The following is an 18,782-nucleotide window of genomic DNA, read 5'->3' on the forward strand; positions in this document are numbered from 1 at the left end:
TTGTCTCTAGGTCTCTCTTTGTTTATTGTTCTTCCCCCTTTAAAGAGCAGATCCAACTGTGCTTTAAGTTATTCTGTTATTGATATAGCCAGTCAGTGTTATAAATTTGCTTCTGATTGCTGTCATAACTGTGTGTCATAGATTGTGACACCCAGTGTTATTTGCTATTATTTTGTAATTATTTTTTTTCTTCCAGGCTCTATTTAGTAAATCAGTTTTTAGCTTCTAAATAAGGCTACAGTTTTTATTCATTGTATTATTACTTACTGATAGCTTCATTGCATTATGATCCATAATTATAGTGTGTAATATTTCCCCTTTTCTGCAGTTACTTCTGGATTTTTTTGTGACCCAACATATGATCAAGTTTTGCATGTGTTTCATATGTTAGAAAGAAAGTATTGTCTTTGCTTTTGAAAATCTGCATTCCACACATCTATTTGACCTAATTTGTTCCAACCTCTATTCAGCATTGTAATTTCTTTCTTATTTATCTTTTTGTTGAATTTATCATATTCTAATAATTGTGTGATAAAATTACTTTTATTATTTTTTTTACTCATTTGTTCTTCTAACCTTTTATACACCTTGTCACAGAATTATTAGAAACATATGTTTAAAATGGATATGCTCTCATTTTGTTGAGAACCTTTTGGCATAATATAATGTCTTTATTTTATTTTATTAAAAAATTTCCATTCAATTTTATTTTCAGTTTTAAATTCTCTCCCTCCATATGAAGGAATACATATAAATCCCTTTCCTTTTCCTTTGATCTCTTTGGGGTATAGACCTTATAGTGGTATTGCTGGGATATCCTTGGTATGCATGGTTTGTCCTTGTTTACTTGAGTAGTTTCTGGTTTGAATTTAGTGTTGTCTGCTGTCAGTAGTGCCACTTATTTTTGTGATTTTATAATAGGATGGTAAATTTTAGACTGTTCATTCAATTTGGATCTATTTAATCTTTCTGAATGAAGTATGCTTTTCTTGTAAGCAATATATTATTGGATCTCCATATGTGTGTGTGTGTGTGTGTGTATGTATGTTGTCTCCCCCATTAGAAAGCAAGCTCTCCAAGGGCAGGGCCTGTTTTTGCTTTTTCCTTTGTATCTTTAGTGGCAAAATAAATCTGCACGTTGCTTATGTCCAAAAATTCTGCCTTGTAAGATTATCGCCTCTCTGGCAGGAGGTGAGTGATGTGTTTCAACTTCATTCTTTTGGACTTGTGGTTCATCATTGTGTTGATTAGAGTGCAGAGTCTACACACACACACACACACACACACATACACACACAAGCTGGAGTTCTGTGAGATAAGTAAACTTATGTTTCTTGAAGTGATTATTAGGTTCCTCAAGGGAGATTTATATTAGATGTTGGGAAAATATCTCTAGAATGATAATAAAAACTAATGAAAAAATTGTTTTTAATATATAGGATGCAGCATGATAGAGTATAGAGATCATTGGACTTGGAATTGGAAGATTTGAGCTCTCTCTAGCTTACTAGAAGTGTAATCTTGGCCAAGCCACTTCCTCCTCATCTGTAAAATGGAAGCACTTACCCACCTCCACTCGAGTCCTACAAAAGTATTACATCATGGTATGGAAGTGACTCAACATTCGTAAAGGCTATGCCCATGGATAGTAAGCTCTAGCAGGTCCATCGTTTGGGAAAGATTTTGAATATGGAACCAGGAATGGACTGCACATATATCTTTTACCCGAGGATCAATCCAGCTAAATGTCAGTCACCTCATCACCAGAAGTTTGTCCAGCAGCTCGTAATTTTTTTGGCATATTATTCCATGAAGAACTGTTTCATGATAATTACTGCAGTTTATTCTTTTGTATAATTGTGGATATATAGAGGTATGAAGGGGTTGGGATTGGCTTTGTTTGAGGGAACACCCACACTAATGACATCAAATACCTTTTAAAAATGTTTTATTAATCTCTGGCTCCCACTATCTCCCACCTCCCCCAACTATTGAACAAACAAAAAAACAACCCCCCCCCCGAAAAATAACCTCAACACATAGCTCAACATATCTGGCAAAGTAAATCCCCACATTGGTCATGTCCAAAAATTCTGTCTTAAAATCATCACCTTTCTGGTGGGAGGTGAGTAATGTTTTTCATCTTCATTCTTTTGGACTTGAGGTTCATCATTGTGTTGACCAGAGTTCTAAAGTCTTTCAGTTATTCTCTGTAATGGTATTATCATTTGTAAATTGTTCTCATTCTGCTCACTTCTCTCTGCATTGGTTCCTTGGAAACTTTTCAGTTTCCTCTGAAACTGTCCATTTCATCATTTCTTATGGCACAATAACTTTCCTTTAAATTTATATATTACATATGCAAGTTCATATTCCATGAAAAGAGCCGCTATAAATATTTATTTATATATAGGTCTCTTTCTTCTTTCTTAATCAAAGATCATTGGAAGTAATACACTAACTTATCTCAGACAGTTATATATAATAAAAGACTAGCCAACAGGGGCCCAGACCCTCAAGTATACATGGGTACTCTCTGCCTAGTGGCAACCCATATAAATGCTAGGAAACTTGCTACCAGAAAATTGGAATGGAGGGCCCTGTTTTCTACTTCAGAGTGTGAGAAGGTATTTTCTGACTGTTTTCTGTTGGCTTATTATATAATGACATAAAGCCTTTTAATTAGTAGCTGAGATAAAATTGAGTGTATATACTGAAGACGCCACCAGGCCAAATCCCCTTTTTTCTTCCTTGGTGACCAGAGGTATAAGTTTAGCTTTTAAAGCCCTATACAACGTGATCTTAATCTACCTTTCCACTCTGTAGGATGCCCTTCTTCCTGCCTGGCTGCCGTGAATTTACGGCCTCCCAGGCAAGCCTGTGCCTTGGATGGGCCCACCCTGTTTGTATCTTCTTTTCTTTGGCACGAGAACTAGAAAAGGCCCTGAATGGTCAGTCCTCCAAACTCCTTTACACAACATGCATACATACATATATTCCATATATGTTACATATGACATATATGAGGGAGGTGGGTGATATAGTAAACAGAGTCCTGGACTTGGAGTCAGGAAGGCCTGAGTTAAAATGTGACCTCAGACACTTGCTGTGTGACCTTGGCCAAGTCACTTAACTTCTATCTGCCTTAGTTTCCTCAACTGTTTAAAAGGGGATAATAACAGCACCCATCTCACAGAGTTGTTGTGATGCTCAAATAAAATAATACCTGCAAAATACTTTACAAAACTTAAAATAGTTCACAAGCGCTAGCTGATATTTCTATATTTTTATAAAACTTGGTAAAATAGGTATTTCAAATTATATAGTCATCAGAAATACGCAGTTTTACAAATTTTATACAACCTACTTGGCGTCTCTAGCCTTTTGGGCCTGGTCTGTTTTGAGATTTTCATTTTCTGCAAGACTGTTCTCATGTATATCTGCATATCTGCATAAATATATGGAGTGTGTGACTACATACCTATATGTGTGTGTAAAGAAGTTGATGACCATAAAGCAGTTACCTAATGTGAATTATTAGTAGTACATAAATGTTCCCTTCACTTTCACTTTTTAGGAATGTTTTTGATGTGACAATCAGCCTGGTTATGTTCAGTCCAAGTCTCTAGCAGGTTTATGTGGGACTGGAAGAATTCTTTTTGTTTCCCCGCTATGACATGAAAGAATTTCTTTCTCTCTTCTGTGTGTTCAAAGGATGTGTTGCTGTAACCTGAGAAGTCAGAAGTAGCCTGAACAAGTGGCCCAACTTTTAGGGAGAGGACTTGTTAGCTGCTCTACCTTTTCCATGCAAAGTCAGGAAACATCAAATTTTGCTGTTTTAGGCTTTTTCAGTAGCTTGAGCATTTCAATTATTTTATGTCTGGAAAAATTCAGAACAAATTTAACCAAAAGCTTTTATTGCTTAATTTTCAAATCTGTACTCATATTCTGAGATATTCAATCTATCTCTTTCCAATTTATTTATAATTATGTCACTCCAAAGTTACTTCAGAAGAACTGCTTAAATTCTAAGACTTTAAATTCCTTTTATACAAAACCATTACAGATCCATTTTCTTAGAGTCAGATCACTTTAAGCATAAACTTACTTGAAGCTTAGAAAAGTTTTCTATTAAATTAGATATTTTTAAAGGCATGTAGGATTAGGGATTAGACTTGTGATTTCATGGAATTCCTAGATGTGGAAACTCCTCTTACTGATACAGGGCAGGATCTTCTCTGCAGCTTATAGACTGACAGAGTGGTTTAGAACATTGAGAGCTTAGGTGCCTCGCCCGGGGTCATACAGCTACTATGGCAGAAGCTGGATTTGAACCCAAGTCTTTCTGGCTCTGAGATCATTTCATTACCCATTCTGTTATGCTGCCTCCCAAATGTACTGTCATATTCACCTTTTTTAAATTTAAATTTAATTTAATTTTTCAATTAGCAAGCATTTTTTTTCTCTTTCACCTCCCTCCACACCCACTGAAAAGAAAGAAATACCTATCATAATTTGCACTTAGTAGGGAACGAGGTAAGGGAACAAGTGTTTATTAAGCAGTTGGAGTGCCGAGCCTGGAGTCAGGAAGACTCATCTTCCTGAGTTCAAATCTGACCTCAGATGCGTATTAGCTGTATGACCCTGGGCAAGTCACTTCACCCTCTTTGCCCCAGTTTCCTCATCTGTAAAATGAGCTGGAGAAGGAAATGGCAAACCCTGCCAAGAAAACCCCAAATAGGGTCATGAAGAGTTAGACACAACTGAAAAATGACTGAACAAAAACAACATGGGACAGGCACTATGCTAAGTGCTTTACAACTATGATTTCATTTGATCTCATCTGAATTATTAGGGGCCACTAAAAATCTTTTTTTGAGGAGGCGATCAGGGTTAAGTGACTTGCCCAGGGTCACACAGCTAGTGAGCATCTAAGTCCATATCGGGTCCTCCTGATTCTGGGGCTGGTGCTCTATCCACTGTGCCCCTAGCTGCCCCAGCAGCCATTAATAAGTATTTTTTGAATGAATGAATGAATAGAATGTCTGAGAGATGAAGCAGAGTGGATCAACAGTCTGTCTCAAAGACAAAAAAAGACAAAAACCTGGGTTCAAGTCTTACCTCTGATATATCTTGGCTATGTGATTCCCAGCAAGTTAGTTACTTGACCTCTAAGTGTCCCAGGCAATCTTCCAACATCATAAATTATACCAATTAGCTTTGGTAAAGGGGACTATATAATTCATACATTGAGCTGGAAAAGACCTCAGAGGTTATGTAGTCCAACTTGGTACAGTGGAATTGGACACTGGAACCAGAGTCAGAGGACCTGGCTTCAAAGACTGATGTGACATTCACAGAACTACCACCTTAGTTCAGGCCCTCATCACCTCTCACCTAGATTATTTCCACAGCCTCCTGATTGGTGTCTCTCACTCAAGCCCTTCACTGTGCCAGTCCATTCTACACACCGCTGCCAAAGTAATTTTCCTTAAATATGTATCTGACCTCATGACTCCACTGCTCAACCAGGCCTGGCATAATGTAATCTCTTGTTTAAGTTTTAAAGCCCTACACAAGCTGGCCCTGATCCACCTTTCCAGCTTCATTGGACATCATTCCCCTCATAGCACACTGCCATCTGGTCAAATTGGCCTTCTCTCTTCTTCACCTATGACACCCCACCGCCTGCTCTTCTTGCCTGGAATGTACTCTCTTCTTTCTTTCTTTCTTTCTTTCTTTCTTTCTTTCTTTCTTTCTTTCTTTCTTTCTTTCTTTCTTTCTTTCTCTCTCTCTCTCTCTCTCTCTCTCTCTCTCTCTCTCTCTCTCTCTCTCTCTCTCTTTCTTTCTATTTTTTATAAGGGAAAAGAGATTTTACAAGTTTAAAAATAACCAAGGTAAGATAACTAGAAATATTCATTCCTCCCCTCCCTATCTTAAATGAGGAATATTAACTTTTTAAAAGCTGTTCTGTCTAGCTATGCTCCTTTGTTATAGCTTGACCCCTCATGACTCCCCCTCTGCTGATATATTTTCCTCATACGTGCTGATAAATGTTTAACTACTGGTTCTCTCTGCGCCACATTTTTAAATTTAATCTGCCTTATTGACATTTCCTGTAGCACTTTCTTAAGTCCACACAATCAACAAAAAAAAAATTAAGCCATGATTTGTAGGTTTGTTGATTTCTGAGGTATAAACGGTCACACTGAAAATTTAACAGTTTCAGAATCCTCTTTGAGCTGGCTCCAGCATGTCCTTGCTCATATACATCTTGCCTGGAATGGTATCTTAGCTTAGGTCTCACCATCTTAGAAGCCTTCTCTTATCCTCAAAGTTTGTGTCCTTTCTATCCTCAAATTACATGATCAATCAATCGAGCATTTATGAAATACCCACTATGTTCTTTTTTTCTCTCTTTTCTTTTATTATGAATTTGGCGAACATCAGCAAACATCCACATTTCCACATACAAAGAAGAACATAAAAAAAAGGAATTTGCATTACATTGTGAATCTCCATTATGTACATATTCTTTTCAAAGTGAAGCTATATATTAAATTGAACACGATGATTCCAGCACTGCTCTGCTTGCCAGGGTCCTCTGGTCCTTTTTCTGCTCTTTGCTTTTTTTTTTCTTTTAAAAATTATGAACTTCACAAACATCAACCAATATGATAATTTCTATATACAAAGAACAAAAAAGAGAGGATCATAGATCATAGATTTTAGAGCTAATCGTACATGAAACCATAATTCTCACATTTTAAAAATACATAATAAATTTAACCCAGCAATTCCAAAATACCTACTATGTTCTTGAAGTAGGGCTACGAAGAAAAGAATTGAAAGTCTCTGCCCTTAAAGAGCTTACATTTTGTCTTGTATTTGCTAAATATGTGTATATGTTTTATCCCCCCAGGAGAATGTAACTTTCCTGAGGGCAGGAACTAGGAGGTGGATGTGTCACTGTTGGCTCAGTGCCTAGCACAGGGGTGTTTAATAAATATTTGTTATTAATAACCTGTCATGTTTGCACAATGGACTGCACCCATTCTTCTCATCTCTTCCTTACTCTTATAGCTAACTAAGAAATGTCTATTTACTCCATCTAATCAACTACCCTGTCTCTAGTTAGCTGACACACACAGTAGGGTTGTTCTATGCCTCTGTCTTCAAAGATTAGCATTGGCTAGTCCAAGAGCAGGCAGATGAGCCTCCCAGATTGAAAAGCTAGTCTTTCTCTTTGCTCCTGGTTTCTTTTTCTTTACTGCCAATGTCTGTTTCTTGGTGTACAATTGATGCTTAAAATTGTCGTTGCTCCTGCTGTTGCCACTGATTCGAAATTTTATTTATTTATTTTTACAAACAGTTATTTCTTCCTCCTGCAGTTCCCGCCCCCATTAAATAATTTACAAACAACAACAAAATAAAATCTTCATAATGAATATGCATAATCCAGCATAACAAATTCCCATGTTGGCCGTGTCCAAAAATGTATGTCTCATTCTGTGTTGCTACTGACTTTACTTAACCGCTCTTCTCTCATCTTCCAGGTATTTTTTTTTTGTCTTTCTTGTCTCTTGTTTCTTCTGTTATGTTTCTTGATCTTCCAGTGTAGAAAGATGACCTTTTACAGGCATAAGGAATCTCTGATCAAAAGAGTTCCTGATCAATTTGTTTAATTCCTCAGCCAGCTTGAGGAGATTATTAGGCATGTGCCTTTATTTGGAGGCATCTGAGGCATATCACCTGAGAAAGTGTGGGCATGCTCACCGGTTCCTTGCTCAGTGACCAGTGGCCTGGATTGCTTCCAAGATGATTACTTGGTTGGGACTCAGTAGGGCAGACTCAGAGGAGCCAGCACTCTCCTAAGCCTACAAAAGAATTGGTTCTCTTTTTCTGGGTGTCTTTTGCCTTCCCTTGTTTAGAAAACAGACCAGCGTATAGCACAGTAGACCAACATAAAAAAAATAATCACCTTGGGGTCATTCCCTCAAATCTTATTTAATTTATGTGACCTCAGAACACTGAGGGACTCTGAGTTATATAGACATCACCAAACAATTATGCTTTAATAGTTGGTCAACGAGCCAATTATAGTGCATCTGTCATAATTTGCTCTCTTCTCCCTGTGTTGTTACTCCTTCATACACAAAGAAAAGCTTCATTTTGTGTGGATTGTGGTATGGAGATCCCTGCTTCCAAGTCTGGAGTCATTCTGGACACTTGAGGCTCTGGAAGACTGGTCTCAGGAGAGTAGTTAGAAGAAAATCCACTTTGTTTGTTTGTTTGTTTGTTTTTTACCCCTGATTTCCTTTCGTTGTTGGATACCTCAATTATGGGAGCAAATAATTTTCTCAAAGTTTGGGACAGAAAATTACTTAAAATGCATGAGTGTTTAACCTCACCAGATCTGTAAGTTCAATACATCATAAACATTGCAAAAGATGACAAAATTACAAAGTAGGAATTACAGTGGAGACCTAGGCTAAAGGATGTCCTCAGAGAAGTGTACAACTAGAAAAGAGAACTGACTGGCCATGTGAAAGTAAAGGATCTGTTGGTAGCCCCAGTGTTCCATGGGTATCTTCATGATATTAGAAAGGGTATGTTAGTTGGACCCCTTGTTGGGCATTTATGTCAGAGGACATAGATAGGGATTGTACAGGATCATAGTTTCACTGCTAGAAAGAACCTGAGAGGGTATTGAGCCCAACCTCCTAATTTGATGAGGAAACTGAGGCCTTTGACATATCAGCTATGTGATCATGAGAAAGTGACTTAATCACTCACTGTTCCCCAGGGAACACTGTGAGATCTTAAGTTAGAGGAGTTGTTGATCCATATTGATAGATGAACTTTTCATACCCAGAGTTCTTCTTGCTGATAAAATCATAGGTCTGGATCTAAAAAAATGAAAAAAGAATAAAAAAGATAGCATAAGGTAGGTGGTTGCACTAACAAAAATGACACATATAGATTTTTTCATTTGGACAGCTGGCTAATGTGTCAGGTAGGAAAGATTTGCTTTGTTACTTCTAGGCATGGCAGGGTTTATAGCCTTTGCCATGAGACTTTCTTTATTTAAAATCCTGGGGCTTCAATTTATACACAAAGACACACTCACAACTGCTATTGTTGGGATTCTTCCTGAGGAATTTTCTATGCCTAAATGGGAAAATCCCCTTGCAGTGGCAAAATATTAGTACACTGCTAAAATCACAGGAGCTGCCATTTGTTGACACCTGACCTCTCTCTTTCTTGGCATTAAACTGTGTTGACAGGACAATAGTCCAAGAATTTATTATATAAATGTTAGCCATTCTGTAAGTAGGCTGGACATATTAGCTTTTTTTCACTCTCCATGATCAGTAGCACACATTTATTGAGCACCACTATGTGCAGAGCTGTGTGGTCCAGAATAGACTTAAATGAAAGAAAAGGACATCCATTGTAGAACTTAGCCTTGTTTTCCATGACCTTCATTGGAGCACAAGGATGAGAAGAGATGATACCTGCCATTTCATAGGTATCACTTTTTAAAAAAATTGTTTATTTATTTTTAGTTTTCAACATTCACTTCCATAAGATTTTTAGTTCCAAATTTTCTCCCCATCTCTCCTCTCCCCCCACCCCAAGACAGTGTGTAAATTGAGACAGGCTGAACATATACATTCATATTAAACCCATTTTTACATTAGTCATATTGTAAAGAAGAATTAGAACCAATGGGAGAAACCATGAGAAAGAAGAAACAAAAAAAGAGAGAGAGAGTAAATAATATGCTTCCATCTGCATTCAGACTCCATAGTTCTTTTTCTGGATGTGGACAGCATTTTCCATCATGAGTCTTTTGGAGTTGTCTTAGAAGAGATTGCTAAGAAGAGATAAGTCTATCAAAATTAGTCATCACATAATGTGACTATTATTGTGTACAATGTTCTCTTGGTTCTGCTCACTTCACTCAGCATCAGTTCATATAAGTCTTTACAGATTTTTCTGGTCTGCCTGCTCATCATTTCTTATAGCACAATAGTATTCCATTACATTCATGTACCACAACTTGTTCAGCCATTCCCAACTGATGGGCATCTCCTCAATTCCCAATTCTTTGCCACCACAAAAAGAGCTGCTGTGAATGTTTTTGCGTCTGTGCCTCTGTATGATCTCTTTTATATAGCCCTAGAAGTGCTATTGCTGGGTCAAAGGGTATGTGTAGTTTTATAGTGCTTTGTGAATAGTTCTAAACTGCTCTCCAGAATGGTTGGAGCATTCCACAACTCTACCAACAATGCATTAGTGTTCCAATTTTCCCACATCTTTTCCAGCATTTATCATTTTCCTGTTTTGTCATGTTAGCCAATCTGATAGGTTGGTACCTGTATTTGAATAGATGTGGTAGATCTGGTACCTCAGAATTGTTTTGATTTGCATTTCTCTAATCAATAGTGATTTAGATCATTTTCTGTATGACTATAGATAGCTTTAATTTCTTCATCTGAAAACTGCCTGTTCATATCCTTTGACCATTTATCAATTGGGCATAGCTATCATTTTAATAAACTGTGACCCAAGTTCCCCAGGTCAGGAATTTAATTCTGAGACCAGTAAATTTAATTTCTTCTTTTTTTTTGTGGCCTGATGATCGGATTTTTTATTTGAGAGAGAGAGAGAGAGAGAGAGAGAGAGAGAGAGAGAGAGAGAGAGAGAGAGACTGTCGCACTATCCTTCAGTTCAAGAGGAGAATCATTTTCATTCTTTGGCTGGTGATAGGATGGAAATTTCTGAAGAACTAGGTCCAGTTTTGTTGAGGGGCTCAGATGTTGATTAGCTCAGTTAAAGCTTCAAGGAACTTGGTTTACTCCTCTGCCAGGTTTTTTTTTTCTTTTAGTATAGTCACTTTTATTGTTGTTGTTGTTGTTGTTGTTGTTTACTAATGTGCTCCTGGTTAAGAAACAATGGTCTCATAATTCTGATATTATGATGCTATCAAAGTGTTTATTCATATATTTTTATCCTATTTTTTAAATTAGTTTTAAAAAAATTATAGAGTGGAAGTAGTAAGGAAGAGATGCACACCTTTAAAGAAGCTTGTTAGTATTCTTTTACATTTAAAAATGTCTCCTTGTTTTAGTCCTCTGTTTCTGAGCTGCAAAGAGAAGTAGACTTAGGGAGGTAGAGATAATAGGCATAAGGAGATGCTTAGTCCTTGGGGAGTGTGGGGGGGGAAGCATTGGATTTGGAGTTGAGAGCCTGGATTCAAATTCTATCATTGCTGCTTTCTCTTGTGAGACCTTGGGCCATTCCCTTAACTTCTCTGGGCATTAGTTTCCTCCTCTATGAAAATGGGGATGGAGCAGCTACGACTTGTGATACAATGGAAAGGATGCAGGATTTGAAGTTAAGGACCTGGATTCAAATTTTACCTCGAACACAAGTATGACCTTAGGCAAGTCACTTAACTTCTCTAAGCCTCAGTTTACATATCTATAAAATGATGGGGTTGGATTAAATGACTTCTAAGTTTCCTTCCAGTTCTTGATCTATAATCCATTCTATCACTTCAAAGATCCCTTCTATCTCTTATTCCTGGGGTCCTATGTTTATCTGTCAATCAACTAGCGTTTATTAACTGCCTGCTATATGCCAGGAACTTTGCTAAGAGCTGAACATACAAAGAAAAGCTAAATAAATAAATCAATAAATAGGTCCCTGCCCTCAAGGAGCTCAAAGTCTAATGGGGGTGATAACAAGTGAACAACTATGTTCAGACAAGGTATGTACAGGATAAATTGGGAATAATTTTGGGGGAAGGCGCTAAGACTAAGGAGGACTGGGAAATCTGGGACTATGAATATTTTATATTCAACCAGTTCCCCTTTCATTTTGTCCCCCCTCAACATCAACAAGAAACAAAAAAACAAAAACAAAAAACAAAAAAGACCTAAGCAGCAATTGGATTATGTGCAGGATGTAACTGATTTTCCCATCTTCTTCTTCTTCTTCTTCTTCTTCTTCTTCTTCTTCTTCTTCTTCTTCTTCTTCTTCTTCTTCTTCTTCTTCTTCTTCTTCTTCTTCTTCTTCTTCTTCTTCTTCTTCTTCTTCTTCTTCTTCTTCCTCTTCTTCTTCTTCCTCTTCTTCTTCTTCTTCCTTTTCTTCTTCTTCTTCTTCTTCCTCTTCTTCTTCTTCTTCTCTTCTTCTTCTTCTTCCTCTTCTTCTTCTTCTTCTTCTTCTTCTCCTCTTCTCCTCCTCCTCCTTCTGCTTCTTCTCCTGCTTCTTCTATGATATTTTATTTTTTCCAATTACATGTAAAACAATTTTTAATGTTCATTTTGAAAACTTTTTGAGTTCCAAATTTTTCTCCCTCTGGTCCTCCTTCCACTCTCCCCTCCCTAAGGTGGTAAGCAATTTAATATAGGTTATATATGTGCAATCATGTAAAACATGTTCCTACATTAGTCATGTTGTGAAAGAAAAAACAGACCAACTGATGCTGAGTGAGCCACTTTGTGCAATGACTAATATTGTTAAACTATACCCTTCTCAGCATTACAAGGATCTAAGACATCTGCAGAGGCCTCGGGATGGAAAATGCTGTCCACATCCAAAGAAAGAACTATGGAAGTTGAATCGCTATCACTTATTTTTATCTTCTGTTGAGTTTTGTTTCATCTTTCTGATGGTTCCTCCTATTGGTTTCAGTTTTTACTTACAACTTCACTAACGTGAAAATATGTTTAATAGGAATGTAAATGTAAAACCTATATCAGATTGTGCGCCATCTTGGGGAGGGTGGGGGGGAGGAAGGGGGAGAAAAATTTTCAATTCAAAAGCATATGGAAGTGATTGTTGATAAATCAAAATAAATTAAAATTAAAAAAAAAGAAAAAACAGACCAAAAGGAAAAAAAAAACAACCCATGAAAAAAATAAAGTGAAAAATAGTATGCTTTGATCTGTATTCTGATTCCATCAGTTATTTCTCTGATGTGGATAGCATTTCCATCATGAATCCTTTGGAAATGTCTTTTCCCTTATTCTTTTTAGGGCCTCATAAGTTAGAATCTTGATTGCCACCTTTCGAAAATATGCTCATAATAATTATGATAGCTTTGAGATGGCTACCTTAAAGTCATGCTGGTGTGAGGGAATGTTCCATGCAGCATTTTGTAAACCAAAGTCCATAGTCCCAGAGGGATTCTCTCTCTCTGTCTCTGTCTCTCCCCCCCTTCCCCCAAGCTCCATCTCTTTCTCCCCAGCTTCCTCAAGCTTTTCCTCTCTCAGCCTTCCCATAAAAGCACACCCCCTCACTCAGAATGATGGTTTATGAGACAGATGTTTATGAGGTCACCCTCCATTGTGTTTGCCTGATTCTGTGCAGACACTCTGGCTTTGGACCTATTGTTCTTGTATCTCATCACTGGAGATCTTCAGGTGACAGCTGGATGCCCTATTATCAGGGGCTGTTTTGTGAGCAGCTCCTGCAGATGTTCTGACCAGAGGAGGAGAGGCAGCGTGGTATGGTGCAAAGAGCAATGGATTTGAAGTCAGAGGACCTAGGTTCAAATCCTGCTTCTGTCACTTAATAACTGTGTGACCTTGTGTAAGTCGTTTGACCTCTCTGAGTTGATCTCAGTTTTCCTTATCTATAAAAAGGAGTTAGACCAGATGTAAAGTTAAGGAGTTAAGATGCCTTCCAACTCCAAATCCTTGATTCTCGGAACCACTGAAGAAAGAGGTGCTGTTTTGTTGAAGGACTCAGATGTTGGTTGATTAGTTTAATTATTGACTGACTGACTAGTTAGTGCTGCAAGGACTTTGGTTTATTTTCCTTGGCTAGTTTTCTATTTTCTTTCCATCTAGGCTCTTTTATTATTAATATGCTTCTGATTGAGAAACAATAATTTCATATATTCTCATATTGTGATACTATCAAAGTATTTTTTCATGTTTTTATTCCATTTTCTAAAATAATTTTTTGGGGATTAGCCAATGGGGTTAAGTGACTTGCCTAGGGTCACACAGCTAGTAAGTGTCAAGTGTCTGAGGCTGCATTTGAACTCAGGTCCTCCTGACTGCAGGGCTGGTGCTCTATCCACTGCACCACCTAGCTGCCCCCTAAAATATATTTTTTTAAAACCTACTGAATTTTTAAGGAGTGAGTATAGTTTCTACTCTGAGATTCTTATTCTCTGGCAGCTGGTTCTTTATTGCCACCAGCATTCATTAGTGTGAATAGGATACTGACCTTCACATACATGTGTGTGTGTGTGTATGTGATCAGGGTTAAGTGAGTTGCTCAGGGGCACACAGATAGTAAGTGCCTGAGGTCAGATTTGAACTCAGATCCTCCTGACTCCATGGCCTGTGCTCTATCCATCTAGCTGCTTCTACCCCCCCCCATATCTTTAACTGACAAGGTTATATGATGATGAAGGACAAATTCTTTTTCCCTGGACAAAATCATTGGCAAATTGGAGGTTTATGAAGGAATTTTTACCAGGACATATTTCTTTTTTTTTGCTTAGGCAGTTGGGGTTAAGTGACTTGCCCAAGGTCACACAGCTAGTAAGTGTCAAGTGTTTGGTCTGAGGCCGGATTTGAACTCAGGTCCTCCTGACTTCAGGGCCGGTGCTCTGTCCACTGCGCCACCTAGTTGCCCCACTACTAGGACATATTTAAAGTAAACAAAGCCTGGCATCAGAAAGGTACAAGAATTCTGGTGTCATCGAAATCCAGTGGCAGGACAAAAGTCAAGATAACCGGCAGTGGCTGAGGATTCTGTGGGTGCAGATGTGGGTGCAGATGCTCTAAGTGTTCCGCAGCCCCTGCTTCAGCCATAGAACAAATTGTTCTCCTCTCCCCCATTATGCCAGGGGAGGTCTTCACTTGCTTGGAGTAGACATCCTCCTAACTCACAGGCAGGTTTGAGGCAAACTCCCCTGGCATTCTTGGGGTATACTTTCCCACGAATGGGAAGAGGGGACGTGCATAGAGATCATGCAGAGGAGCACGTAAGTAAAGAATATGTGTGTCCAGGACATACTCACGGAGGAGAAATTAATGCCTCTGAGGATGCAATGCTGACAGTATCTATTTATTGGTAATATCATAGTGATCCTCGCTCTGGTTGCCATTTCGGTTGGACTCATACCTGGGGATTGCACCTTCTTGTGTCTTTGCTGCTTCCCATCCTTGTTGCTCTCTTCCTTTTCTCTGCTTTCCATTGAGTGTGTTACTTTACTGATCTCCTGGTCATTGCCAGACATTGTTTCCTTCTACCAGATTCTGGGCTTTGTTTCTTCAGAGCCACTCATTTGCTATCTTAGCTCACGTCTACAAAGATGTAGTGACTAGGAAACATTTCCTTAATATGGGCAAACTGCTATCCCATTAGAGCCAGAGCCAGAGATTGTGAGCTAACAAAAGCCAGACAGAATATCCTCAGGTTAATTTTACCACTTTTCTTTTAACCCCTACATCTAGAGATGAGATCACAGTCCTTTGTTTCAGATAACTATCCAGCTTAAGGTTAGAAATTTCCAAAATCCTCTCTTGATTGGCATGTGAAATGAATTTTACCCAGAACCAAAAGTGCTTAAAGGAAGCAAGGTTATTTATCTTTACTAACTTGCCTGAATTTCTGCCTTTATTATGTATACCTATAAGAAGCAAAACCTTCTAGCTTTGATATTATATTTTGTCCAGGAATAAACTTACTGTTTCTTTATATAAATTCTTTTTTGTTTTTATAAAATTATTTGTTTATTTTTAGTTTTCAACATTCACTTCCATAAGATTTTGAGTTCCAAATTTCCCCCCTATTTCTTCCCTTCCCCCACCCCAAAACAGTGTGTAAATTGATACAGGCTCAACATATACATTCATATTAAACCTATTTTCACATTAGTCATGCTGTAAAGAAGAATTAGAACCAATGGGAGAAACTAAGAGAAAGAAGAAACAAAAAGAGAGAGAGAGTAAATAATATGCTTCCATCTGCATTCAGACTCCATAGTTCTTTTTCTGGATGTGGACAGCATTTTCCATCATGAGCCTTTTGGAGTTGTCTTAGATCCTTGCATTGCTAAGAAGAGGTAAGTCTGTCAAAGTTAGTCATCACATAATGTGGCTGTTACTGTGTACAGTGTTCTCCTGGTTCTGCTCACTTCACTCAGCATCAGTTCATGTAAGTCTTTCCATATTTTTCTGAAGCTCATCATTTCTTATAGCACAATAGTATTCCATTACCTTCATATACCACAATTTGTTCAGCCATTCCCCAACTGATCGGCATCTCCTCAATTTCCAATGCTTTGCTACCACAAAAAGAGCTGCTATAAATATTTTTGTGCCTGTAGGTCCTTTTCCCATTTGTATGATCTCTTTGGGATACAGATCTAAAAGTGATATTGCTGAATCAAAGGGTTCTGCACAACTTCTATATTGATTTTTGTGCTCATTGTTGGTAATGTATTGCAACCTATTTGTGCCCACCATATATGTCTCCATTGCTCTTTGAGTTACCCATAATTTAAATGCCTTCAAGATTGTGGTATTCCAAGATTTGCAGCCATATGACGTTACTGAAAGAATCCACTGACACTCCAGTACATCTTTGATCTCAGTAACGTGGGTACTCTCTCCAACAATGCAAAATCACAACTTAGCAAAGTCAACTCATCTTGTGAAACTCTCATTTATGTTGTCCTATAAATCCCTTGTGGAGGGACCACTCAATTCTGGGGATTTGTATGTAGTTCTCTTGAAATTTTGTGGACAATAATAGAATATACAGGCTATCCACTATTGCCACATTAATGACCCACATTCATTTCCAGACGTATGTTGGAAAAATATTAGTGCCAAAAAGATATGCTTTTGTTTCAGGTTGAGGCTAGGGCTGTTGAAAGCGTTGCAATTTCCCAAATGTAAGGTAACCTACTCTCTTCCTCCTATTCAATGCTAAGGGTAGTTCATTGTTCATTTATATGACATTAGAAATATACATTAAAACTACATTGAAAAGTCAGGAAGAGCTCCCCTAGGCTAAGATTAGGTCTTTCCATTTCTACCCTTCTGTCTGGGCAGAGATCAAAGCCTTTTGTTAGAGATAACTATTCAATTTAGGGTTAGATGTTCTTTGACACTTTCAACACCCTTTCTGGCTCACTGCAAATGAATCTGAGCCAAAAGTAAAGGTAAGCTAGGGAGGCAAGGTCAGTTTTCTCTACTCGGCTAGCATTAATTCTTTTCATCATTACACATATCTGTCAGTTGCAAAGTTCTGCTGCTTTGGTGCTATATTTTGACCAATGAAAAAAAAAGCTCAGTTTTATTATATTTTTCCCCTATATGTCTCCCAGTAAAGAATTTGAAGTCCCAGCAAATTACCTGGGTCTACATAAACGTCTGTGAGCATGCAACATAAACTGACAGATCTTATTTAACTATATTGTGCAATGCACAGGTAGGTATGCAATACATAGTGTTTATACTAGAAGTTCATGTGGCTAACAGTGCATACGAAGAATATAATACACAGCACATAAACAACAACGTATGTGACAACATGGCTTATTAAGCTAAAGACACAAAATATGTAGCATCACATGATGGAGCTGCATTAAGTGACATAGTACATAAGTTGCATGCATATGCATCCAATATGCTCCATAGCAATAATGCATGAATAACCTTGCACAAAAGCATATATAACAGCAATACATAGCAAACTCTTAAGGCATTTGCAACATATAATAGCATACCCAAGGTGACAGCCACCCTGTGAGGACTCAGAACCTGAGTGTAGGCACAAGTTGGCACAGTAATCCAGAAGGAATGTTACACACCCAAAGCATGCATTACTTGTTCTATAACAATCAGCATCATATGTTCATGTGGGTAATCACTTCTATTTCCCCTAATTATCATGTATGTATTTGATCACTGCCAAATAGATACTTTCACCGTGTGACACATTGAGTTTATGCCTAATTCAGGCTACCCACCAGTGTTGTCAGCCTTACTACCCTGCAACACTAATCCTTAGTTTGTAGCTGTCTCAGACTGACTACTGCTTTCTCTAGGCTTTGTTCCCTATATTTCTTCACAAAACTATAGTATTAGGCAAGAGATTGTTTCTGGTCCATGCTGTTGGTTAGCGTTGCCACGTCACCTGGATGGAGGTCCAATCTTGAGTTTAAAGATGGATCTGGTAGACTATCACTGGCACCTGGTTCGATGGGTTTCCCCTGTTCCCTAGGTGTCTTCCCAACTTGAGTATTAGGTAAGAATGGAGCCGCTTCTGAGTTTAATCCATTCTCTCTCATATTAGTAGCCCTCCCTGGAGACCAGGATAGATGTGGTTGTTTTCCCAAATGCTATAACAAGAACCAATACCCAATTTCATTCTCATCTGAATCATCATTTTCTGAGCTATCATCCAGCTCTGAAAAGTCTCTCTGCAGCTGATGAGAGGGCACCTCTTCCAGAAGTCCACTTGGCTGATTCGCTATCAAGCCTTTCCTCTGGCTTATGAGGGAGTCTAACATGCCTTCCAGTAGGTAAATCAGTGGTTGTGATATACTGCCTTTGCAAGTCCCAACCTCCAGGATTATCTTGTAAACTACTTGTTCTAGGATGGCTTTTTGATGGGCTTTTGGTCAGTCTGCTGTCTTGTTTGTCCCTGGAACACCAAGATTTCTTAATAATTCTATCACCTTATTGAAGGTGGCAATAAATTTGATCATCAGCATGACATTTATTCTATCAAAGCTT

At 38.1% G+C, this 18,782-nt stretch overlaps 1 pseudogene; it reads right to left on the reverse strand.

The window, feature by feature from the left end:
- The window catches only part of LOC110194573 (large ribosomal subunit protein eL6 pseudogene), a 48,432-nt pseudogene extending 29,876 nt beyond the window's left edge, over positions 1 to 18,556 (reverse strand).
- Positions 18,557 to 18,782: the final 226 nt, after the last annotated feature.

The sequence above is a fragment of the Phascolarctos cinereus genome, unplaced genomic scaffold (assembly GCF_003287225.1).
Source record: "Phascolarctos cinereus isolate Bilbo 61053 unplaced genomic scaffold, phaCin_HiC Scaffold_4;HRSCAF=312, whole genome shotgun sequence".
NCBI classification, from domain to species: domain Eukaryota; kingdom Metazoa; phylum Chordata; class Mammalia; order Diprotodontia; family Phascolarctidae; genus Phascolarctos; species Phascolarctos cinereus.